The following is a 25552-nucleotide window of genomic DNA, read 5'->3' as shown; positions in this document are numbered from 1 at the left end:
CGGACTCCTGACACCTGAGAACCTACCTGAAACTCGCCTGTCTACCGGGAGCAAGTGGTAGAAGTTGGCCCCTTGCTGGATGACGACTAGAGTTGCCACGCCCGCCCCCCGGGATTCCAGGTTGCACCCGGATTTTAAGCCTCTCGCCCAGGTTGCTTAGCTCAACCAGATTTCAGATTTCATTAAAAAAAATAAAAATAAAAATAAAAGCTAAGCTCTAAGCCTTGTCGAAGCAGAGTTATGGAGCAAAATGTGCAGCCCCTCTTCTGCTCAGAAATTATTTCCAAGCCAATTTACATCAAACGCAAAGCAGGCACCCGGATTTTGTAAGCCAGAATGTGTCAACCCTAATGATGACCTCCTACTCTGGGGGAAAAAGCCGAACTCGATCCAAACTGAGGCTCTCCTGCGGTTGTCGGACAACAACCCCCAACACCCCCAGCTGCAATAAACTGCCACCGGGGATGATGGGTGTGGTAGTCTAACAACATCTGGAGTCAGGTTGGTCACCTCGGGTCTGCTGTGTGGCTATCCAAAGGTAAGGAAATGGATAACAGGGGCAGTGCCCCAAACGTCTCATGGAAACAAACACTGTGACCCACTTCGTGATCACTGGGGCTTCAAGACTAGCAACTGCATGTGTGAATCCAAGGCCTGAGAAGAACCAAGCACCAATGGCACCAAGAAATTTAAATCCTACCCAGACTTAAATCCTACCTAGACTTAAATCCTACCTAGACTAGCCCATTCAAAGGGAGAGTTCTTTAACCCAATCTTGATTTGCCTCAGGCTGTCTCGTTTCTCTTCCAAGCAGATTACTTGTAAAGGGGGTCGAGAGAAGCCCACCTGCCCTCCACCATGTCAGTAAACTAAATCCGGTAATTCGTCCAGCTCCTCCATTTTGCGGCTGGCTCCTAGAGAGCCAAAGAAAATCGGTCAAGGTCTGTCTCAACGCAACTCACAAATGCCAGGGTGGGCAGAGATTTTAAGAAAAGAACGTAAAATAAAATAAAATAATTCCCCGACTCTTAGGCGTACCCATTGCTAAAATGGCAGCTCTCGCAAGAGTTCGTGAGCAGCGGCCGGATAGCGACGGAGACGGGTGGAAGGGAAGAAATGTGCGCACATGCATGTACAGAGGTGTATAAAATCATGCATGGTGTGGAGAAAGTGGATAGAGAGAAATGCTTCTCCCTCTCCCATAACACTAGAACCAGGGGTCATCCCATGAAATTGATTGCTGGGAAATTTAGGACCCACAAACGGAAGTACTTTTTCACACAACGCATCATCCACTTGTGGAATTCTCTGCCACAAGATGTGGTGACAGCCAACAACCTGGATGGCTTGAAGAGGGGTTTGGATGACTTCATGGAGGAGAGGTCTATCGACGGCTACTAGTCGGAGGGCTGTGGGCCGCCTCTGAGTCCCAGTTGCAGGGGAGTAACAGCAGGAGAGAGGCATGCCCTCAGCTCCTGCCTGTAGGCTTCCAGTGGCATCTGGTGGGCCACTGGGTGAAACAGGAGGCTGGACTGGAAGGGCCTTGGGCCTGATCCAGCAGGGCTCTTCTTATGTATCTCACAGCAATGGTGCACATAGGAAGCTGCCTTCTACCACTGCTCCATCTAGCTCACTATTGTCTACCCAGGCTGGCAGCGGCTTCTCCGAGGTTGCAGGCAGGAGTCTCTCTCAGCCTTATCTGGAGATGCTGCCAGGGAGGGAACTTGGCACCTTCTGCATGCAAGCCTGCAGAAACTCTTCCCAGAAGGGCCTTATCCTCCCCTGAGGGGAATAACCGACAGTGCTCACCTGCAGTCTCCCATTCAAATGCAAGTCTTGCAGGGCTCACGCATGCAGTCTTCCCATTCACATGCAAATGAAGGCGGACCCTGCTTAGCAAAGGGGGCAATGCACGCCTGCTGCCACAAGACCCACTCCCAGCCCCTCTGCTCTCCTCCCCTGCACTGAAGCCCTGCAGAAAGAGGGTCCACAGGAAAAAAAGTGTTAGCCATATCTGGGCCTCCCAGCCTAAAATAGCCTCCATTTTCAGTGTGAGTGGAACACAATCGACTGCAAACTCTACAAAGGCAGAGATGACTTTGCTCAGCTCTAAAAAGGCTCTCTTCTTCTCCCCAGAGCCACCCACGGCGAGGAACTTTTGCTGAACCAACGGAGCTTGAAGGCCAAGCATACCACCCTCCCCCAAATACAACAAATCAGGAAATCAAAGAGAACACAGCCACTTTGAGGAGGCACTCTACAGCCTTGTCACAGGATCTTCAAAGGTGAGAAAAAGGAGGCCAAGGGTGAAAAACCTTCCCATTGCAATATGCAAAACTAAAGTTGCTTCTGCTTCCCAGGCCAAAGGATTCCACAGTCCTAGATCCTCAGTTTCATGTGCTTAGAGACATCTTGTGTTCTTCCAAGGCTGTGGATGTTGCAGGGATACTTTGGGGACTCTCAAAATAATGCAGGCCACATTTTGGAGAAACGTTGAGGGGCATTTACCAAAGGCTAATGTCATTGGGATGGAAAGAAAGAGAGAAAGCGAGAAAGCGAGAAAGAAAGAAAGAAAGAAAGAAAGAAAGAAAGAAAGAAAGAAAGAAAGAAAGAAAGAAAGAAAGAAAGAAAGAAAAAGAGAGCGAGAAAGAAAGAAAGAAAGAAGGAGAGCAAGAAAGAAAGAGAGAAAGAAAGAAAGAAAGAAAGAAAGAAGCAAAAGAGCGAGAAAGAAAGAAAGAAAGAAAGAAAGAAAGAAAGAAAGAAAGAAAGAAAGAAAGAAAGAAAGAAAGAAAGAAAGATAATTCATGGCCTTACCTGTTTTGAAGGGAGACAGCTGGTTTGCAAAAGAAAAAGGCATTACTTCAAAACCTGGTTCTTTAACTCAGTGTAAATGGAACGGTTCCAGACTGCAAGAACCCCCCAACTTAGGCCTTTAGCAGGACAGATCAAGGATCTGACAGAGGAAACACTGGCTGGCTTCTGTGTTGCAGCCCTTTCAATTTGGAGAGAGGCATTTCCTCCCAAACCCTTTCCTGCTCTAGAGAAACCTCCAAGGAGAGCCGAATCGGCAGCAGACGCCCCTCCAATGCAACCGGGAAGCCTTCCTACCTCGGCCTGGCTGCCCTCGCCTCTGGGGCCGCCATGCAGGGTTTCAGAGGCCTAGCTCAGCCTCTCCATAGGAGTCCCAACCTTGCAGGAGGTGCTGGCGCATGCTCAGTAGGCTTCTCTCACAATGCCTCCACAGGCCCGGTACTAATTGCATGAGCCAGATAAAGAGGAAGTGAAGGGGAGGAAGGTGCCGGAGAGCCTGGATTCTTTGCTAGGTCTTGCAAATGAGAGAGAGAGATCGGGGAGAGAAATATATATATATATTTAATATATACTGGGTTCTGTCCTTCCATTTGCACACCCTTCACCCAAGACAATGCCACAGCTTGATTTTGCTGGACTGCAAAATTAAGCCATCGTATTTTGTTGCAAGGGGCAGTTCCAGAAATGATGGATCAGCCTCCAAATGGTGCTTTCAGCCATTGATTTTCTGCTTCTCGACCAAACACACTCGTGTGAGGTTTCTGCTCTGGACATTCCTCCACGGAAGAAGACGTCCGTGTTCCTATTTCGTGCCAAATTACGGCATTTGGGGGGGGAGCTTAAAACAAAGAAACCCTCAGCCACTGGAGACGCCTCCAACTCCAGCCACACCTGGAGAAACACGCTTGCCATGGGAGAGACTGAAGCCAGCTTTTTCCGAAGCATAAGCCATGGTGCCCACATTTTCTTCCTTTTTTAAAGGAAGCTCCTGCTATATTTAGAGGCGTCAATCACCTTCTGCAGTTTCTATGCCAACATGGGTTTGCCGTTCTTTAAAAGCAATGGCGAGGGAAAGAGTGGGCTGGATCTCCCTCCCCCCCAAAAGTGTGTCTAGTTCAAGTTTTGTTAATTTATTCTTATTATTAATTATTATTACTATTATTATCATTCAAATGCATCTCCTCAGCAAAGGAGATGTCCAAGGCGGCTTACAATCAAAATTTAAAAACATAAAACACAAAACACCGACAAAAGACAAATATTATGATATCCAGAGGCGCAGGCAAGGTTTAGCAATAAAACAATATCAAGCCACAGCAAATGTCACAGCCCCGCAGAATGATCCGACAGCGTGAATGCAACCTAGGAGAAACTGACAGCAAGATGCTAACTGAAAGCTCCCTGGAAAATGCTTGTAATATTTAAACTGCTGTTATCTGCAGCTACCTTTTGGGCCTCTCCACACCATAGGAACATAGGAACACAGGAAACTGCCATATACTGAGTCAGACCATTGGTCTGTCTAGCTCAGTATTGTCTTCACAGACTGGCAGCGGCTTCTCCAAGGTTGCAGGCAGGAGTCTCTCCCAGCCAAATCTTGGAGAAGCCAGAGAGGGAACTTGAAACCTTCTGCTCTTCCCAGAGATGCTCCATCCCCTAATAAGGGGAATCTCTTCCCGTGCTCACACATGTGGTCTCCCTTTCATATGCAACCAGGGCAGACCCTGCTTAGCTATGGGGACAAGTCAGGCTGGCTACCACCAGACCAGCTCTCCTCTCCCACGATCCGTCAGCATAACAGCCCCGCTGGATCAAGCTTAAAGCCTCTATATAGTCCAGCACCCTGTTTCCCACTGTGGCCCACCAGATGCCTTGGGAAGCCCACAGGCAAAAGATGAAGTGATGCCCCCGTCTCCTGCAACTGCTCCTCTGCAACCTGCCTCTGAACCTGGAAGGAGCCTAGAGCCATCAAGACCAGTAGCCATCGGCAGACCTGTATTTGGCTAAAAGCCCCTCTCAAAGCCATCCAAGCTTGGTGGCCATCACCACATCCAGTGGCAGGGGATTCCACAGATTCAATCATGCACTGCGTGGAAATCTCCCGGCCCTCAGTTTCCTGGGATGACCCTTGGCTCTAGTGCTGTGAGAGCGGAGGGAAATGTTCTCTCTTTACCCACCCTCGCCGTGCACCATGCATAATTTTATAAAGCTCTCCCATGTCTGCCCTCGGTCGCCTTTGAGAGCTCTCAGTGCGGTGGGACCAAACCGTCAGCCGATAAGCAAGAGCAACGGACTCGTTTGTCTGCTGATGCCTCTACGGAGTCCTTTTTGCACAGAGGATTCCATTTTCGTCCGTCTGCTGCTCCCCAAATCCGACTTAAAGGCTGGTCTCTGTCACAACAGGCTCAAACCTGCCCACCCGTCGCCTCCTTCATCTGTCGATGCGGAGGGAAGATCAACGGGTCCCCACCCCCCAACCGCTCCAGACCCCCTTGAGGCTTATTCTATTGAAATCCGAATCCGACAGCAAGAGAGTTATTTCCAAGCTTCAGCCACCATCTTTTCAGAACGCCAGTCTTTATTCCCCCCCCCCCCCTAGCAACTACATCTGAAGGGCAAACAGCCTCAGAGCAAAGGCGGACAAATCATATTCTTTCTTTCTGTGGAGGATTATCGGAGTCAACAAATTAATCAGCTTAGATGAGTTTGCAAACTGGCTGGGTCGTTCCTCCTTTTAAAACGGACGGATTTCTAGGACACAGACGCCCAGGCAAAGTTATTTGGGAAGCCTCCCGTTTTCCGGCCCATTTGCCCACTGGCACCACCAAGTTTTCAGGAGACGGAAAGAAAATGGCAGCCGATTTTCTGCTACTTCCTAGAAGGCGGTCAGAGCAAAATCCCATGAGAACCTAATGAGATGAAGGAAGGTTGCTCCATCCAGCTTCATAGCCAATGCAGAAGAGCAGACAGAACAGGCCTGGAGAAATTTGCTTTGAATCCAGGAGGCGACAGACACCTAGCAACATCACCAGATTCCGTGATCGGCATTGTGAAGCATAAATATGCATCTCCTTATCCCCTTTGCAAGTAGCATAGTGCATTTACCATAATCCAAGACTAGGTTTTTGGATGTTAGAAATCAGGGGCTCACCTTAAAACCAGAGTCCCCTTCCTTTTGGGTATAGACTGTATTTAAAAGGAGCAGGGAAGCAGCCTGCCTAGAGAGCAGGAAGCTGTTGGTTCGAATCCCCACTGGTGTATTTCCCAGAATATGGGAAACTCCTATATTGGGCAGCAGCGATATAGGAAGATGCTGAAAGGCATCATCTCAGACAGCGTGGGAGGAGGCAATGGCAAACCCTTCCTGTATTCTACCAAAGACAACCACAGGGCTCTGTGGTTGCCAGGAGTCGACACCAACTCAACGGCACAACCAACCAACCAATAGACTGCATAAAAACAGATATGCTATATTTAACCTCTATTTTTTAAAGGGGGTCATCTTCTATTCAGGTAGCCATAATACTTAGAACAGAAACAGGCCTGCCTGGGACAAAGAAAGATTTTATTAAACTACTCTGCCTCTGGATATCCTAGTCTAGGTGCCATGGTTAAATTTTTAAGCACCACGCTTCCCTGGAGCCGGGGATTTATCAAGTCCCAAGTTCCCTCCTTGGCAGCATCTCCAGAAAGGGCTGGGAGAGATTCCTGCCTGCAACTTTGGAGAAGCCGCTGCCAGTCTGTGAAGACAATACTCAGCTAGAGGGACCAATGGTCTGACTCAGTATATGGCCGCTTCCGATGTTCCTTTCCTGAGTTCCTTTCAACACTATTTATTTATTTAAGTTTTCTTATATACTGCCTCCTCCAAAGACTCGAGGCAGTGAACAACAATGACACCAATAGCAATTAATCTAATTGTTGCAGATATTGCGGCCGGTGAGAAGAATCTGCCATCGTACCAAGTAAAGGTAAAGTGTGCCGTCAAGTCGATGCCACCTCCTGGTGCCCACAGAGCCCTGTTTTTGCCTTTGGTAGAATACAGGAGGGGCTGACCATTGCCTCCTCCCACACAGCATGAGATAAGAACATAAGAACAGCCCTTCTGGATCAGACACAACTTGGCCCATCTAGTCCGGCATCCTGTCTCACACAGTGGCCCACCTGATGCCTCTGGGGAGCCCCCAGGCAAGAGGTGTGTGCCTGCCCTCTCTCCTGCTGATGTTGCTCCCCTGCAACTGGGATTCAGAGACATCTTGCCTCTGGGGCTGGAGGTGGCCTATAGCCACCAGACTAGTCGCCCTTGACAGACTTGTCCTCCATGAATTTGTCTTAGCCTCTTTTAAAGCCATCCAAGCTGGTGGCCATCACCACATCCCATGCCAAAGAATTCCATAGATTAATTATGCGCACTGTGTGAAAAAGTACTTCTTCTTGTCGGTTCTAAATTTCCCGACCTTCAGTTTCGTGGGCTGATACCTGGTTCTAGTGTTGTGAGAGAGAGAAATTCCTCTCTGCCCACCCTCTCCACTCCATGCATCATTGTATACACTTCAATCATGTCTCCCCTGAGATGCTGTAGACTCACCTCATCAGGAAGGTGCTCCAAAAGCCTTTCCGCATCTTCCTATGTCACTGCTGCCCCACATAGTCTGGGGAAACATACCAGCGGGGAAGCCGCCTTGGGATTTTCTTAATGAAAGGCGGGGTATACATTTAACAATAAGTCAATTTCCTTGCTGCACCATTAGGAGGCTATGCCATTGTCCTAACAGGTGCATAAAAGCGCATCATATTTGAATGTTCATTTGCCCAAGTCAGCTGACTCTGTTTCTCTCTCTTTCCTTTTTTCTTGAAGTTTAAAACTGGTTATTTAATTGAATTGGGAAGGGGGCAGGGACTTAAGTTATAACTACAAGTCATGAGAGCCAGTGTGGTGTAGCGGTTAGAGTGCTGGACTAGGACCAGGGAGACCCGAGTTCAAATCCCCATTCAGCCATGAAACTAGCTGGGTGACTGTGGGCCAGTCGCTTCTCTCTCAGCCTAACCTACTTCACAGGGTTGTTGTGAAAGAGAAACTCAAGTATGTAGTACACCGCTCTGGGCTCCTGGGAGGAAGAGCAGGATATAAATGTAAAATAATAATAACAATAATAATTATTATTTATCCCATAATACGGTTCTTGATATTTACTTATTTCTGATGAAAATTCCTAATAAGACTTTTTTAAAAAAAAAATTAAAAAGTGGATAATATTTGACACCCATGACGGCATCGGAGCTCAAACTTGCCCCTCTCCCAGATGTTGTTGGACTACAACCCTCATCATCCCCTTTGGCCCTTGTGGCTGGGGATGATGGGAGCTGTAGTCCAATAACATCCGGATTAGAATAACTGGCATTGCTGGACAGGGTGTCGAAACCAAGTTTTTCCACAGCAGGAGAAACTTGGGGGAAAGCAGAGACCAGGGTAAGAGAAATGGAAGTGAAATGCTAGCCAGTCAGAGCAATAAAATGAAGAGGGGGAAAATGAGTAGGGATACAGCTCCTGTTTCTGAGACGGCGCTTTAAAGCAAACTCTCCCACACACCCTGCCTTGGCATGAGTGGATGCATCACTGGAGTGCCTAATTGCAACCCTTTGCACTCTAATGTGAGGATTTAAGGTTATCATCCACTGGATAATGAGCAGTTAAGAGCTCAAGGACTGGAGGTAGGGATACCCGCCTCTAATAGTCCCTATTAAGCAAGTAATGACCGCCGACAATGTGCTACACCCGCTGCTGAATTCCCTTTCTCCTTGGGCAGTTCAGCCACCCCATTGTCCTGTCCTGGTAAGATTGTTCCAGGGAGAGAATCCTGGATTGTTCCAGGGAGAAAACTGTTCCACTTGGAGAGAATCCAAGGGGGCATTCGCTGTTGCTTCACATAACGTTTTCCTTGGGAAATGAAAAGGGATAGCATTATAGAACTTTACGGCTAAGGAGAGACCTGGGACACACTATACAAGTCCAGATTCTCATCCGCTATGCCAGGGCTTCACAAATCCCAGGCGCCCAGGTGCCAGGGCGCCCAGAAATTTAACCGTGGTGCCTAGATTAGGGATGGGGCCACAGCTCAGCGGCAGAGCATCTGCTGTGCATGCAGAGGCCCTCGGTTCAATCCCTGGCAGCATCTCCAGGTAGGGCTGAGAAAAGACTACTGCCAAAAAACCCTACAGAGCCGCTGCCAGTCAGTGTAGACAACGCAAAGCTCGATGGACCAAGTGTCTGACCCAGCATACGACAGCTTCTTATATTCAGAGCTAAGGTGATTTCATAAAATCTGTATTTGCCCCAGGCGGCCCTGTTTCTGTACTAAATGTGCTGCTTGCAAAGAGGGAAAAGAGACGCCTCTAGGTCCTTCCTTGCCGCAACGTCCATCACTAAGTCCAGGAATTTTGTCAAGTGTCCATTATGTGGCTCCTTAATTTGAGGGCTGGCTCCTAGATCCAAAGAAAATCAGTCAAGCCCTGTGCTATGTGCATTTCATTTTGGCACAAGTTATTCCAAACACACACACACGTTTTTCTGTCCTACAAGAACCAAAAGGGCCACATCACAAGAGTTGTGTAGCTGGGAAGATAGAAGCATGCACACCCAATAGCAGTGAGGAAGGCAGTAATATACTCACTAGATAGAATACACAGAGGAAAAGACAACCACAAGGTGCCATTATGACCACGCGGGCCACCATTTCATCGATACAGCAAAGAAGCCATTTGAACCGGGTTACGTGATCGGCTTCATCAGATAGCTGGTGAGCCGGCTACTGAACAGCTAGACTTCTTGGAACTGCTTCGGTTAGAGCCAGAACTGAGCAGCAGCTGGGTTTCATTTACCTATTTATTTTCAAACGGAGACCACCATGCTTTTCTGTCCCTACGCTGACATCCGAGACAGTTTGGGACTAAGCGTGGCCTAACACAGGAAAGGGGTGGGTGGGTTCTCAAACTAAGGTCCTTAGATGTTGTTGGACTACAACTCCCATCAGCCATTGCCAAAGGTCAAAGGCAATGATGGGAGTTGTGATCCAACAACATCTGGGGACTCAACTTTGAGAACCTCTGGCCTACCCTAAGTAAGCTGGCCCGACAAATTAGGTCATGGAGGATGAGGCCGCAGTTCAAGGTAGAACACTGACTTGGCACGCAGAAGGTCCCAGGTTCCCTCCCTGGCAGCATCTCCAAATAGGGCTGGGAAAGATTCCTGCCTGGAACCTTGGGGAGCTGCTGCCAGTCAGTGTAGACCAGGGCTGCTCAACTTTGGCCCTCCTGCAGATGTTGGCCTACAACTCCCATAATTCCTGGCTATTGTCCACTGTGACTGGGGATTATGGGAGTTGTAGTCCAAAAACAGCTGGGGGGCCTAAGTTGAGCAGGCCTGGTGTAGACAGTGCTGAACTGGATAGAGTCACTGGGTGACTCTGGGCCAGTCATGTATCCCTCAGCCGAACCTACCTCACAGGGTGGTTGTGAGGATAAACATAACCATGTACACTGCTCTAAGCTCCTTGGAGGAAAAGCGGGATATAAATGTAAACAACAACAACAGAAATCACCATCAGCCAATTGCAAATAGCAGCTTTACTGGGAACAGTCTATATTCTGCGACAGTATCTATAATAATAACAGCAACAACACTGATAATAAAATTCAGCCATCCCAGGTCCTTGGGAAGGACTCGATGTCTGGATAAGACAAACCAGTCAATAACACCGTCTTGACTGTGTAAACAAAAATAATATTTTTAAAAAAACTGCAAGCAGAATTCCATAAAAGTATTTTCTGGATGCTAGAAGAATGTTCTTAATCAAAAGGAAATGTATAATTTTATTGTTGATTAACAAAGCATGGAGAACTGGTCTGTCAATGACTACTAGTTTGGTATCTATTGGCCACCTCCAGCCTCAGAGGCATGATGCCTCCAAATACCAGTTGCAGGGGAGCAACAGCAGGAGAGAGGGCATGCCTTCAGTTCTTGCCCGGGGGCTACTAAGAGGTATCTGGTGGGCCACTGTGGGAAACAGGATGCTGGACTAGATGAACCTCCTTGGGCCTGACCCAGCAGGGCTGTTCTTAACAGAAAGATAATGTGCAAGACATTTTGGATTCCACCTTCATATTATATGGAATATTATTATGGTGCTCCATATGAAAGATACTGAAGAAGGCGGAAACTGAACCATCTTGCCCGTTATATTTTTGTTGGTTAATCAGCAATAAATGTGTGTGTGTGTGTAAGAGAGAGATAAGTCTGTGTCATACCGACAGATAGAAATTATAACTGGGCGAGGAGGGAAGGACAGTAGATCAGTGGGAGAGCATCAGGAGGTCCCTGGTTCAAACCCTGGCAGCATCTCCAGGTAGGGCTGGGAAAGACTCCTGCTTGAAGCCTTGGAGAGCTGCTGCCAGTCAGTGTAGACCAGGGATTCTCAACGTTGGGTCTCCAGATGTTATTGGATTTCAACTCCCATAATCCCCAACCAATGACCACTGGGGCTGGGGATTATGGGAGTTGAAGTCCAATACCATCTGGGGACCCAACATTGAGAATCCCTGTAGACCATCCTGAGCTAGATGGACCAGGGGTCTGACTCGGTATAAAGCAGCTTCCTGTGTTCCTATCTAACGCCTTCCCCATGCCAGGAATCAAAGCTCTTCCGATTGTAGACTCCGGCCTGTCACTTCTTGCTGAGCTACAATCCTTTCTCCTCCTACCTTCTTTCTTTGACCTCCAGCCTGATGAAGAGTTGAGGAACCTGCTCACTTTTGCTTGTGCCTGGTGGTCCTAGCAAGGGTATTTCCTTCCGGTTACTTCAGTTTTCCCTGCTGAGCCTGGACGAAGCCGAAGGATTCAGGCTGATGCTCCAAGCCACACACCAACCAGTTAGGAGAGAGAAAGGTGCCTCTGAGAAGAGAGGCATTAAAAAAAAAAACAGCACTGGGATTCTGCTTTCATTTGCTCTGGCCGATTCCGGTCGCTACTGCCTCAAGTCAGTAGAGGAATTTGGACTCAAAATATAGGAAGCGTTTCCGGTGACAGACGAGAAATGCTCACTAATAAATTTGCAAGGGCTTAGAGACCCAAGAAGAGCCAAGGACCCGAATGCAAAGTATTGGTTATTAATTCCTGTCTAGTGGTTTTGTGACAAGCAAACTCAGTGAACTCAGGCAAAGAATCGCCTCCTTTGTGATTAAAGGCCTGGGCCACGCTTCAGCACTATGGGCAAAAGCATCCACTTCCAAACACCTGATCACCTTCTCTGCTGTGATCAAACTTTGAACTGTATTTTCTCCTTCTGGTTCCGTTTGTGCTTTGCGTGCATGAGCCAGACCCCCACATTTTGGCCACTGGCACCATCTCACGGGACAAACACTCATTGTTGATTTTTGGCAATGGTGGAGATTATTTTTGGCCTAGAGTTGGAAAAACAGGTGATCGCACGGCTGCACTTGTGTGTGTTATCAGCCCTTTTTTACATCCCTAACCCCAAACGATTAGAGTAAAATTGCAGTCATTTTTGCACAGAGGAAAGGGTTAGGGTCAGGGCAAAAATGAACTAGTTGTTGTACACTCTCCATGGAGTCATCTTTGGAGAACATTCCTGCCAATTTTCATTCCCTTTCCCCTGACATCATCCCTCTATTTTATAGTTTATGCGGTTTTTAAAAGTTTGAAAACACTCTTGCAAATGTGGCTGCTCAGGACAAGAAAAGCACAAGGATACGCGGAAAGCCTTGCAATGCGATCTCCTCTCTTCCAGCTCTGGCAGGGTAAACCTTATCAAACACTAGAACCAGGGGTCATCCCATGATACTGACGGTCGGAAAATTTAGGACTGACAAGAGGAAGAACTTTTTCACACCGCACATAATTGATCTATGGCATTATCGGCCACCAGCTTGGGCAGCTTTAAAAGGGGCTAAGACAAATTCATGGAGGACAGGTCTATCAATGGCTACTGGTCTGGTGGCTCTAGGCCACCTCCAGCCTCAGAAGACCCGCACGCACGCTCTCTCTCCAGGCAAGAGAAAGGGGCTGCAAAAGGCAGCTGCAAAAGGCACAGAGAAGAGAGAGACATTTTTCTCCAGCACTAGAACCAGAGGTCATCCCATGAAAATGATGGCCAGGAAATCTAGGACTGGCAAAAGGAAGGGCTTTTTCACACCGTGTATGATTAATCGATGGAATTCTCTGCCATGGGATGTGGTGATGGCCACTAGCTTGGATATCTTGGACAGATAATTGGAGGACAGGTCTATCAATGGCTACTGGTCTGGTGGCTATAAGCCACCTCCAGCCTCAGATGGAAGATGCCTCTGAATCCCAGTTGCAAGGGAGCAGCAGCAGGAGAGAGGGCATGCCATAACCTCTTGCCTGTGGGCTCCCCAGAGGCAACTGGTGGGCCACTGTGGGAAAGAGGATGCTGGACTAGAGAAGCCTTCTTGGGCCTGATCCAGCAGGGCCGTTCTTATATAAATATCATAATGAACATTTGTTCCCCCAGATGGAACCGAACACCCCAGCAGGCTCAAGGACCCGCACGTCAGCATTATGAACAAGCACACTCATTTCCAAGTACCTGATAAACGTCTCTACTGTCATCAGTCATCACACTCTAGTCTTCCCTTTCCGATTTCACTTTCGCTTCGCGCTGGACCAGAAAGAAGAGCACAGCATATCCGCCATCTCAGCTCCCCTATTCTCCGTCAGTGTTTCAGCCCTTCTTCTTGTGCAGTCACAACTTTGTGGTTTGGACCACAGAGACGCAACATCGGGGCAGGAGACGCCTCTACCCTAATCCGGGAGCTGGCCACGCTCCTGATTTTCGACCGTGTGTCTGTTAAAAACAAGGACGGGGGTGGTAAGCTTGATCGTGAGCTAAGCCCCAGCTGGGTAGGACGCACGTGCCCGCTTCGGAATGAGGTGGGAAGAAAAATCATCCTCCCCAGCTGGAGCTTCGTTCACGATCACACTCCCCGCCTCGGACCTGGTTTTTAAACGACACACGGTCAAAAATCCGAAGCACGCCCAGCTCCCAAATTAGGATAGGAGGCAATCACAAGAACTGCCTTTCTGAGTTCTTCCGGGAGAACACACACATAAGAACAGCCCTGCTGGATCAGGCCCAAGGCCCATCTAGTCCAGCATATTGCCTTACGCAGTGGCCCACCCGATGGCCTGGGAAGCCCACAGGCAAGAGCTGAGGGCATGGCCTCTCTCCTGCTGTTGCTCCCTTGCAACCGGTATTTAAAAGCATCTTGCCTCTGAGGCTAATAGCCACCAGCCTAGTAGCCGCTGGTAGACCTGTCCTCCATGAATTTGTCCAAGCTCCTTTTAAAGCCATCCAAGCTAGTGGCCATCACCACATCCCATGGCAGAGAGTTCCATAGATTAATTATGTGCCGCGTGAAAAAGCACTTCCTTTTTGTCAGTCCTAAATTGCCCAGCCTTCCGCTTCATGCGATGATCCCTGGTTCTAGTGTTGGGAGAGAGGGAGAAACATTGCTCTCTGTCCACTTCCTCTATTCCATGCATAATTTTATACACTTCTGCCATGTGCTGGGCCTTGCCAACTCCTCCATCCGAAACAGTGCTCCTGCTCACTTCTCGACAACCAATGAACTGACGTCACCCTCCGTTCATCCCCACAAAGCTCGCAATGCAATACAAAGCAGCAGCAAGGAGAAATGCCCTGGCTGTTCTTTAGCTAGCCACTTCCACTGTGTGCCTGTAGAAGAGGAGTTTTTCTCACACACACACCTACAATGCAAGCAAGCTGCACAGGCCACAGTTTTGGGGAAGAAACACAACTGGACAAAGAAGCGCAAGGTATTTACAAGAGGCCTCACCGATACAAAATGTAATTTACGTACCAGGGCAATTCCACATGGCACCAGGCAGGATGTTTCCCTGTTTGCATTGGGTCTAACTTATTTGCTAACACTTGGAGGAGACGGGTTGGATCAGATGTGAGGTCGAGGCGCAGAATCTTACCCCACTCCAAGCTTGCTCCTACTTTTGATCCTCAGTAACTGGCTTCCGGCCTCAAGCTATCTGTTGGGTACAAACTGTTCACCTTGCAGAGGACACGCCTTGCCAACAAGGCTCCATTTTGCTGAAGTGACACAGCAATTTCCATGCAACAGAAGAACTAGGCAAGGCTTGGGTTATTTCCTCCACAGGCTGAAAGCGTAATCCTCCGTGCCCCTTCCTCCACCAAATCCCTCGGCCTATTTCGCTGGCAACCTGCTGGCTTTCATCATCCCCCTTGGAGGATTCATTAGAAGCTTTCAATGGCCAGGTCCTTTGCTGTGGATTGCCCCATGGCATCCCTCTCCCCCTAAACCAAACTGGTTGGGCACGAAAGCAAACTGTGAATTTCAATACACACACATACAAAACAAAATTCTTATTCGAGTTGACATCTGGCCTGGTTTTCCTCCAGGTCGACCGAGGGAAAGGATTTGTTCCTCTGACTTGAAGCAAGGCAATTTATTTTTTATTTCATTTTTACACTTCTATCTCGCTCATCCTCCAAGGAGCTCAGAGCAGTGCACACATGGTTATTTTTATCCTCACAACAACCTTGTAGAGTTAGGGTAGGCTGAGAGATGCGTGACTGGCCCAGAGCGACCTAGTAAGTTTCAGGGGTGAATGGAGATTTGAACTCAGGTCTTCTAGGTCCTAGTCCAACACTCTAACCACTACACAATGCCACTCTTTCATCCATCCATCCAAACATAAAATACATCCAAACCGTGACCTCTGCAACGTTTCCCCGATGAAGGGAACAACCTCCTGGGAGTATGTTGTTGAATACAACTCCCATGATCCCCCAGCCAAAGGCCACTGCAACAGGGAATAATGGGAGTTGTAGTCAACAACGTCTGGGTATCCCTGTTACAGGGAGCACTGCCCACCAGTAATACCCCTATTCTCATACCAAGCAAACCGGCCAATTTTCCACCCTCCGCTATTCCATATTGCCATCAGCCCGCTGTGTCTGGTGAATGCATTTAGTCTGCAACATCCTGACGCTGCTCTGTTTTTAAAGGCCACAAAGGTGTCTCTTCTTGACGTTAAAAATTTCCTCGAAAATTACCACTGCCCTATCATCTGGTAGCAGCTCTTCAAAATGAACCTCACCAGTGAAATGGCAGCCTGTATACTACACAGCACTGTCATGTTCCATGCGTTGTCTATGGGAATGCATGCACGCAAGGGACAAGACGCAACCGTCCCATACTCGGATATGTATCTTCTAGAGACCCTGGGGACGAGTACAAGAACTGGGGAGATCAGAGTTCAAATCACCACTCAGCCATGAAACTCACCGGGCAACCTTCAGCTAGTTGGTCATCTCTCAGCCTAACCTACCTCACAGGGTTGTTGGGGGAGAAGCATAACCACTAGGTCCGGGCTCCTTGGAGGAAGAGCGAAACAGAAATTCAAATAAAACAAATACCAGAGACTGGCGTTTTGGGCGGCATACAGATGTGTTCAATAAATCAAATCAAATAAATAATGTTCATTTCTTCGTGCACCAGCAATCCAGTTTAGCATCCACCTCAACGGAAAAGAGAGGCTCCCGCTCAACATGTACAAGTGATTTGTACATTTACATTTACATTTTGTAGACCTCTAGGACAGGTGCTTTGCAGCTTGGGTCCTCGGATATTGGTGGACTTCAACTCCCAAGCCATTGTGGCTGGGGATTATGGGAATTACATAGCAACATAGGAAGCGGCCATATACTGAGTCAGACCATTGGCCTATCTAGCTCAGTACTGTCTTCACAGACTGGCAGCGGCCTCTTCAAAGTTACAGGCAGGAGTCTCTCTCAGCCCTATCTTGGAGATGCTGCCAGGGAGGGGACATGGGACCTTCTCCTCTTCCCAGAGCGGCTCCATCCCTGGAGGGGAATCTCTTCCAGTGCTCACACTTCGAGTCTCCCATTCATATGCAACCATGGTGGAGCCTGCTTAGCTAAGGGGACAAGTCATGCTTGCTACCACGAGACCAGCCCTCCTCTCCAGGAGGAGTTGTAGCCCTACAACATCTGGAGACCCAAGTTTGGTCACCCCTGACCTAGGCAGTCCCCAACTCAAAGAACAGGTTTGCATTTAAGCATCTGCAAGAATTTCATTCTTTTGCTACCCAAGTTGATCGTTTCACACATCCCAAACCACCACGCTGCATCACAACGCGCCCTCCACAATCAGAACCCTGCCTACGAGGCCTCGACCAGAACAGCCCTTTAGCCCGACATCAGACCAGTTTTGCTCTCCCTCCTGCTTCTAGAAGAGATTCATCCCCCAAGAATGGCCTTCTGCCGAAATAGGATTACATTGACCTACAATCATAAGCTGTGCATTGCAAAGGTCACCCATAAGAATGCAGCCTTGCTCTTTCACCAGCGGCCCAGGGATCTTTCCCTAAAAATGCAGGGAAATGGAGGCATCATTGGGACCTCCACCCATTTCTCCCCGCTCATCTTTTGAGCAGCTGTTTACTGCAGTCAACTGCAGAGAAATACAGTCGCTTTACTCTCCAACTCCCTCTGAAGGATTATTCTTCCATTGAGCATGCTCACAGAAGGTTTTTTTCCTTCCTTTCTTCCCCTTCCCCCTAACCGCTGAATCCGTTTCATGAGGACTGCAGCAAACATGAAGACATGCCATTTTCAGGACTGGTGTTCGTGCAAAATTCAACAGCCCCATAAACCACTGCAGAGCCCACCTTGACGTTCCAGTGGAGGTCTCATCTTGTTTAAAACCCACACAAAAACCTTCCACTTCTAATGTGCTTTCAGACATGCGATAATTTAGCATTTTTATCTGGGAAATGCACGAGTTCTCTCTCCGCCCTTGACTTTTCTCTCTACACACTTGGCATTTTTTTAAAGAGGAAACCCGTTCCTACTCACTGGCCAAAGGAATTTCCTTCTCTTTTCTTGGATCCTGATTTATAAGGGTTTCTCTTTGTTGTTTAAAGGTAACTGTAGACGCTGATATCTTTAGGATTCTCTCTTTCTCTCTGCGTGTGTTTAAAGGAATAATATGCATTAATAAATATGCTGAAAACACTTTTAACTCCTCTAGAGTGAGGGGAAAGATCAGGTGCAAAAGCTTGCATGTAAAAGGCCACCTTGGATCTAACCCTTGTTTGGAATGACAGTGTTTACAGGGTGCTGTCATGATTTTGCGACCGTGGACTGTCACCTACATCAAATAAACCCCAAGGAAAAAACACCAGCAAAAAGAGAATGCAACAACCAGGCATTTTAAAAGAGCCTTTGCTCTTTTTTTTTTTTTTTTTGCTAAATTGGTGGAGTTTGATGTCTCACACTTCAGACAGCTTTTCCACTGGAACTGACTGATCTAGAAGCCGATCCTTACAAGATCCACTGGAACTGACCGATCTAGAAGCCGATCCTTACAAGAATCTTACACGAGTCGGATCGCAACGGGAGAAAAGGCCCTCGGAATCGGGAGGGGGGGACCTCCAAAGCTCGGAGTTGAGGAAAAGATAGCACACATTGTGTGCCATCGCCCTGATTCTCCAGGAAAGGTAAATTGTGCGGTCAATTTGGTGTCGACTCGTGGCGACCACAGAGCCCTGTGGTTGTCTTTGGTAGAATACAGGAAAGGTTGACCATTGCTGCCTCCTGCACAGTATAAGATGATGCTACCTTTCAGCATCTTCCTATATCGCTGCTGCCCGATATAGATGTATAGATATAGATATAAATCCAGTATGAAAAATGGGCGTAGGGGTTCAATGTGCCTCTCACAGGCAGTCACGCTCGGGTTAAACGATAAAAACGAAGAACAGCCAGGAATATTAAAAACTCCCCTCAAAGCTAACCAAGCTAATGTAAGAAGAAAAAGGTGGCAAAATCGGGAGCTTCCGCACAGCCAAGAAGACTCAAAAAAGGCGAGAGAAAGTCTAGGTTTCCCTCAAGGCCTGACAGTCTTGCTCGAAGTTAAATAAGAAAAGGCAGGATAATTAAATTTCCCTCACAGCCAGGCAGGCCTGAGGTTAAATAATTAAAAGGTTAAGGAAAAGAAGGAACACTCAAAAGATTTCCCTCGATTCAGAGATTCTGGAGCAAAATCCAGAAGACGACAAGTTGTGCCCAAAGTAGAAATCCCAAAATAATGCTATTAGGACTTATTGACCAAATTCCCCACCCCCAAAAAGTGCAGGATTAAAATCTAATGTATTCACACAGCAAAACTAGAGATAATTTAAAAAAGGGGGGGGGGGACACTAAGCCGCCTACATCTGGATCACTAGAGTTTGGCAAATGGTACAACTAGCAAGCCAGAGGTTGCTGGTTCGAATTCCCGCCAGTATGTTTCCCAGACTATGGGAAACACCTATATTGAGTGGCAATGATCTAGGAAGATGCTGAAAGGCATCATCTCATACTGTGCGGGAGGAGGCAATGGTCAACCCCTCCTGTATTCTACCAAAGACAACCACAGGGCTCTCTGGTCGCCAGGAGTTGACACCGACTCGACGGCACACTTTAACTTTACAACTATTTAAACTAACTGAAATTATTTATTTATTTCTTATTTATACTAAATTGTGAACATAATGGGTGGAAGACAAACAGAAGCCAATGTTGGTGTACAGTGGTAACCTTTTGCTAAATATTTTCCAGTCCATCCATCCGTTTATTTGTTTAGCAGTAGCTTTGGCAAAACACATTCAAAAACTGGAAAGTTAAAACAAAACAAGTCGCAGGGCAGTCAAAAATGCTCCAGGCCCCTGATCATCTTGGTTGCCCTCTTCTGCACCTCTTATAGTTCTACAATATCCTTTTTAAGATACGGTGATCAAAGCTGTATGCAGTACTCCAGATTTGGATGCACCATAGATTTGTATAAGGGCATTATGATATTAGCATTTTTATTTTCAATCCCCTTCCTAATGATCCCTGGCATGGAATTTGCCTTTTTTTTACAGCTGCCACGCACTGAATCGACACTTTCAACTAGTTGTCCACCACGAGCCCAAAAAACAGAAGACAGCCACATTCGTCCGCTAAAGAAAACACTGTCTTGTAGCTGATGGATTCGTTGTGGACAAAGTTTGAGTGGAACAGAGCGGCCCATAACATGAAGTAGGCAAACTGCTCTAGTCTGTGAAAGTATATGCCACTTTTATAAACTGGTTCCTCTTTCCTACAACAGTTTTGTTTGTGTTGGCAAGTGGGGGTCTCCCTGTCGTCTCGTTCATCCAAACAAGAAATCCTACACAAGCAATTAAAAAACGGTGGCAATTTCAGCGTCTTAACCCACTTTGTTGGTCCTGAAGATCAATGCAGCCAGCATTTATGTGCTTCTGATCTACTGAGCAAAGGAGCAGGCATCAGTACGGGGCATGCAAGAATAAGCAAATGTGCAGGACTGATTATACCCATGCCAGGCACATGGACCACCCCACCTTAGATGTACCAGAAACTCCCGATAAATATGCCCCTTCTGATACCAAAGTTGCATATTAAGAACACAGGAAGCTGACTTATTAAAAGTCAGATCACTTTTAATCACTCATTAAGTCAGATCACCCACCAGGTTGCAGGCAAGAGTCTTTCCCACCCTGACTCGGAGACGATGCCAGGAACTGAATGCAGTGTTCCCTCTAAGGCATGCGCATGTGCGCATGGACACAAGTTTTTCTGATGTCTGCTCAGTTAATGTTAGATCCCGCTCAGGCTGGACCAGGACGGTCCCATTCTGAATGCACATGCGCACACGCACTGCCTTAATACTGCCGCCCAGGAAAAAATCCATTCCGCACACAGATGAAAAAAAATTAGGCCGAACACTGCCGCTCAGGCGGAATCGAGAAGGCCCCATTCCGAATGCACATGCGCACACATTGCCTTGATACTGGCACCCGGGATAAAACTCATTTTGCGCACAGAGGAGAAAAAAAATTAGAGAGAACACCGATTGAACAAGGGGCCTTCTAGGTTCAAAGCAGAGGTTCTACCACCGAGCCACGGCCCCATCCCTTAAGGGGAATATCTTACGACTGACATTGTTTGCATGTAGTCACTCATCCAAATGCAAACCAAAGCAGACCCTACTTAACAAAGCGCGCCATTCGTGCTCGCTAACGCCAGACCAGCTCTCCTCCAAGAGACTAGCTTTCCTCTGACGGTGGCAGCCTTGATTCTGGAACAGAAGGCAAAAGGGGAGAATTCTCCAACACAGGAATGTGGAAAATCAAGGACGCTCTCTTGTAGGAACCACCGACTGCTAGAACTATGCATGTAAAGGATGCCGGTTGTACAGTCAAGCTGCAAACAGGAACGGGTTCAAAAGCTAGAGGGCTGGTAGGAACCCGTCCTGAGGAAGAACCTGTCCGGTTGGAAAGCCAACCTAGGCAGGCAGGTCAAGGTAGGACACTCACTGCAGGAACAGACTGGTTAATGCTGCTGAGGCTTGCAGCAGTCCATTCTTCTGAGGATAGGGCTGTAGTTCAGTGGTAGAGCATCTGCTTGGCATGCAGAAGGAGGTCCCAGGTTCAATCCCTGGCAGCATCTCCAGGTAGGGCTGGGAGTGACTCTTGCCTGCAACCTTGGAGAAGCTGCTGCCAGTCAGTGTAGACAGTCCTGAGCTAGATGGAACAAGGGTCTGACTCAGGGGGCGGATTCCTAGGTTCTATGAGTTCTTTGCCTGGTTTCTCAACTAGACCACAGTGGAGGGACATACTAAAGAGTGACCCTAGGCAGGAACGGCCTACAATTCACCTAGACCGGCAAACGCCCATGTAGATACAACCTACTGTCTATCCCAACAGCAAAAACGCAATTCATCTCCAAGAATACAGATGCAAGCTGGGTCAGAAGCTCACAGCCACCGTGCTTTCTCCTCGCACCACGCCAATGCCGATTCACTTCACTTCAGTTCTGCCCGCCTGTCCAGTCCTGGCTTTCACGCCAATCACACCCCCGAACCTCCAAATTCCACCCCTGCATTCTGGGGACGAGCCAGAATCCCTGCCTGTGTGGGTCCCGACTCACCTGCGTTTGCATGGAACAGACTAAGCCACTTACGCGACTATAATCTCAGTCTAGACAAGTCCCTCTGCTAGCCCGTCTCCTCTGCGTTTGCCTCATCCCTAGCAATGCCCCCCACTCGCAGATTTCCCTCCATTTGCTACATGCCAGATATTCCTATGCATACCCAAAAATAAAAAAATAAAAACATCCAGACTTTAATTTGCTGCTTTAACATTTCAGTTTGCTCCCTCACAGCTTTAGCTGAAAAAGAGCTTGCAGAGAGCTGTTTCCTTCATCTGTTTTGAGTTTCCCAGGAGTCTCTGGCTGGCCACTGTGAGAAGCAGGATGTTGGACTAGAGATAGGCCTCTGATCCAACTCAGCAAAGCTATTTTTTATGTTCTAATTAAAAGGAAGCTGGAATACAATCACACCTATGCAGCCATCTTTGCTGGCAATATCCTAGGCACCTGCAAAAACCATGATCCTGGCCCTTGACGTTATTTTCATTTCAGCCTAGTCACTTTCCCTTATTTCCTAGGAACAGTTCATTATTTTTTTTATATTCCTCCCTGGCAAATTCACCCTAGATATTCTCCCGCTCGCACTCCCATGAACACAAAAGGCCATGCATTTTATTCCCTTGCAGAAGCCAGAGACTAAAATGACAATCTTTGTTTAATTGCAGACCGCGCACCCGGCAGAAAAACGCTCTGAGAACAGCCCGTGCTCAAAGGGAAGGGAAAGGCCGTGACCCCCCTCCGAACAGACCTACTTATTTCAGAACACCACTGCGGAAAGTAGATTACACTGGGCAGAATCCAATCCAGCCAAAGTTAAGCACTTTTAAGCCCCATTTAATTTAATGGGCAAGTTGGAGAGAAATTTAATTTTATCCCCCTGAAAATCAATGGGACTTAGAAGTGCTTCGTTTGGGCAAGGTTGCACACCCATACGTTGAAGGAGGTCCATGTTTTTGTGGCATCAGCTTCCGGGAACCAGATCTGGAGTTGAAGCATCATATACCGCTCTCTGACTAAAGAGGCAACACTGGCAAAAAGGCAGCCTTCTCTTGTGCAAAGCTTCCCTTCCCAAGTGGTACATTCAGAAATGTGCTTTTTAATCTCTAGAGGCCTTCAGAATTATGAATATCGCCGCTAACTGCGACTGTGCGCTCAAGGAATCTGGCACAGACCACTTTCTTGAAAGATCTGGCATCCAGAGCAGATGCCTTCACCAGCGTTTCTCGAAGCGTTCTAAAAATGGGAATGTTTAGGATACACAAAAAATGCTTCCTCACAGTTGGAAACTCAGCAAGCCACTCTGCTGAAAGGCGGCATTGTCTACCCTGCCCTGCCTGTTTTCTCTCCACTTCTTCTCAGTAGACAAGCAAGATTGCCATTTTCTTCCCTAGGCTAGCAAAATCTGTTCCGGGCATTGAGTTGCGGCTACGGTGTGAATTCTTTCAAAGCAGGCCAAGGTGAGAAACTGAAAGAAACAGGAGCTCATCTAAAAGTGGCAACCGAATAGCGGGCACTTTTTGGGCTTTCCAGAACCTGCTCTAGAGGTTGACCTGCCATTTCTTTTCTTTTTGACTTCTTCCACCGCCTACATTATTTGCTAAATTAATACACACAGGGCTGAGAATTAACTGAAAGATCAGCCTCTTGGATATCAACCCAATACCCGGCACTAGACTCAACCAGCTGGCCTCCAACAAGTTACTATATCTCAGCCTGAATTTACCACTTGTAAAGCAATATATCCCTGGCGACCGTCAAAGGATCGGGTTAGATTTTTTTTTTTTTTAAATCATGAGTGGTTTGAAGGGTCTGCAAACCACACTGCGTACTAAAAAGAAAAGAATTACTGTGGCAAATATAATTTAACTGCTTTGGACAGCTATAAGCCTGTCTAAAAGAGTCCTCTGCTCTGCTAACTGAGCAAAAAGGCACCTTTACAAGTGGTGAATCTTTCCTGTTTAGCAGGGGGAGAACAACTGGCCCTATCTGGCAGAAATCCCTACCTTGAGTTCATTGTTGGCCTTCAAGAGAGCCCTTAAAACCTATCTGTTTGGCCTGGCCTTCCAGAGCTTTAAACTGTTTTAATTGTTAACGGTTTTTTAAAAAAATTGTAATTATTGATTTTAAACAACAGATTTGCGTGCTTTATTTTTGCTGCTGTGCACCGCCCAGAACTATTTGGATGGGGCGGTATATAAATGCCATAAATAAATAAAATAAAATAAATATCCATCCCCAGCACAACATCCCTCCAGTAGCTGTTGCTGCTGACTACCTGATATGTCTTTTTCCCCTTCTTTTTTTTTAGATTATGAGCTTTTTGGGGACAGCAACCCATCTTATTTTTCTATGTAAACTGATTTGTGAACTCTTGTTGAAAAGCTGTACCTAAGTATTTTTAGTAGTAGTTTTATAACGTCGATATTAGTTCTTATTTATACCATTCAGTTCTTTATGTATTTTTTAAAACACTCCTCTGTTGGTCAATGCCTGTCCACATTGTCACAGCTGTGGTATTAAGCACCTGAATTCTCCACCTAAAAGACAGTTATTTCCGGCCTACCTCAAAGGGCAGTTTTCATGATGAGTGGTGTTAAGGATCTGCATACTACAAAAGAAAACTCTTGTCTCCATAAGAGGTTAACTATTCTAGATATTTTTCATTTCCTTTAAATTGTCTTTTATTGGTCCAATAAATTGTCTTTATACCCCCCTGCTAACTGGGCAAAGAGGCACCTTTTAACGGCTATTTAACAGGGGGAGAGTAACTGGCCCTATCCACCCCCAGCACAATATCTCCAGTGACTGTTGCTGGCGTTGATCTTACATTTCTTTTAGATTGTGAGCCCTTTGGGGACAGGGCTCCATCTTATTTATTTATTTATTATTTCTCTATGAAAACCGCTTTGGAAACTTTTGTTGAAAAGCGGTATATAAATATTTGTTGTCATTGTTGATTGGTCCTTTAAATTGTCTTCTGTCAATTGCCTCTGCTTTGACAAAACACGCATGCTACTGCAGAAGGAACCCACTGTTGTATGGATGCTGAATTTGCAAGTTTCATCATCTTTAGCCTGGGTCTACTATTGAGTTTTGTTTTTTGAAGTTAAAAAAAAAAGTTTCATTTGTGGATCACCACGAATTACTGACTGCATTTTCACAGGGCTTAATCGTCTTTTCTCTAGGTGGTTTGCAGTAAAGGGCCGCAAAATTTGCAAAATGCACTGGAGAGAAAAGTACCTGCCATTTAAAATTATTAATGCAAGCAATAAAAGCATAATATAATCATAGAAAGCATCTACAATTATTATAATATAGAACACAGTTATGATGAAATCATGATTACAGGCTGCATCTCTGATTTGTTAAGAAAAATGACAAGGAATATGCTTTCCTAATAGGGTCTCCTGCAGCCAAACCAGAAAAAAGGCCAAGCAGAATGTCAGGCCTGAATTGGCCCATCAGGACAGATCGGGAGCCCCGCAGCCTGGACAGCACAGAACAGCCACCGGGCCCCGCGCGCTGAATGAAGAATAACCAGCCCTGCATTGGATTTCGCCCTCCTGCTTCCTCCCTCCCGCGCCACGCCACGCCCCTTCCACCAGGCCCCGGACCGAGCATGGCGGAGAGCCAACTGGGCTTGGACGGCCGCC

General features: G+C 47.1%; 1 protein-coding gene and 1 non-coding gene across 4 annotated transcripts in view; one reads left to right on the top strand and one right to left on the bottom strand.

Annotated features, from left to right (window-relative positions):
- EHMT1 (euchromatic histone lysine methyltransferase 1) overlaps window positions 1-25552 on the bottom strand; it is a 108364-nt gene that overhangs the window by 82334 nt on the left and 478 nt on the right. The window contains exon 1 of one of the 3 annotated variants that reach the window (XM_053282330.1): window positions 3109-3224. The exons of 1 other annotated variant lie outside the window; for it this stretch is intronic. The gene's annotated coding sequence lies outside the window, so the exon portion shown is untranslated. Of the gene's footprint in view, window positions 1-2814; window positions 3026-3108; window positions 3225-25552 lie in introns of those variants that run through there. One more of the 3 variants, XM_053282329.1, reaches the window with a different exon arrangement.
- TRNAA-GGC (transfer RNA alanine (anticodon GGC)) lies at window positions 21346-21419 on the top strand. Its single transcript has one exon. It is a non-coding gene; the product is annotated as a tRNA-Ala (tRNA).

Source organism: Hemicordylus capensis, chromosome 17 (genome assembly GCF_027244095.1).
Source record: "Hemicordylus capensis ecotype Gifberg chromosome 17, rHemCap1.1.pri, whole genome shotgun sequence".
Taxonomy (NCBI): domain Eukaryota; kingdom Metazoa; phylum Chordata; class Lepidosauria; order Squamata; family Cordylidae; genus Hemicordylus; species Hemicordylus capensis.
The sequence above is the reverse complement of the archived record's forward strand: the minus strand, read 5'-3'. Positions and strand labels throughout refer to the sequence as shown.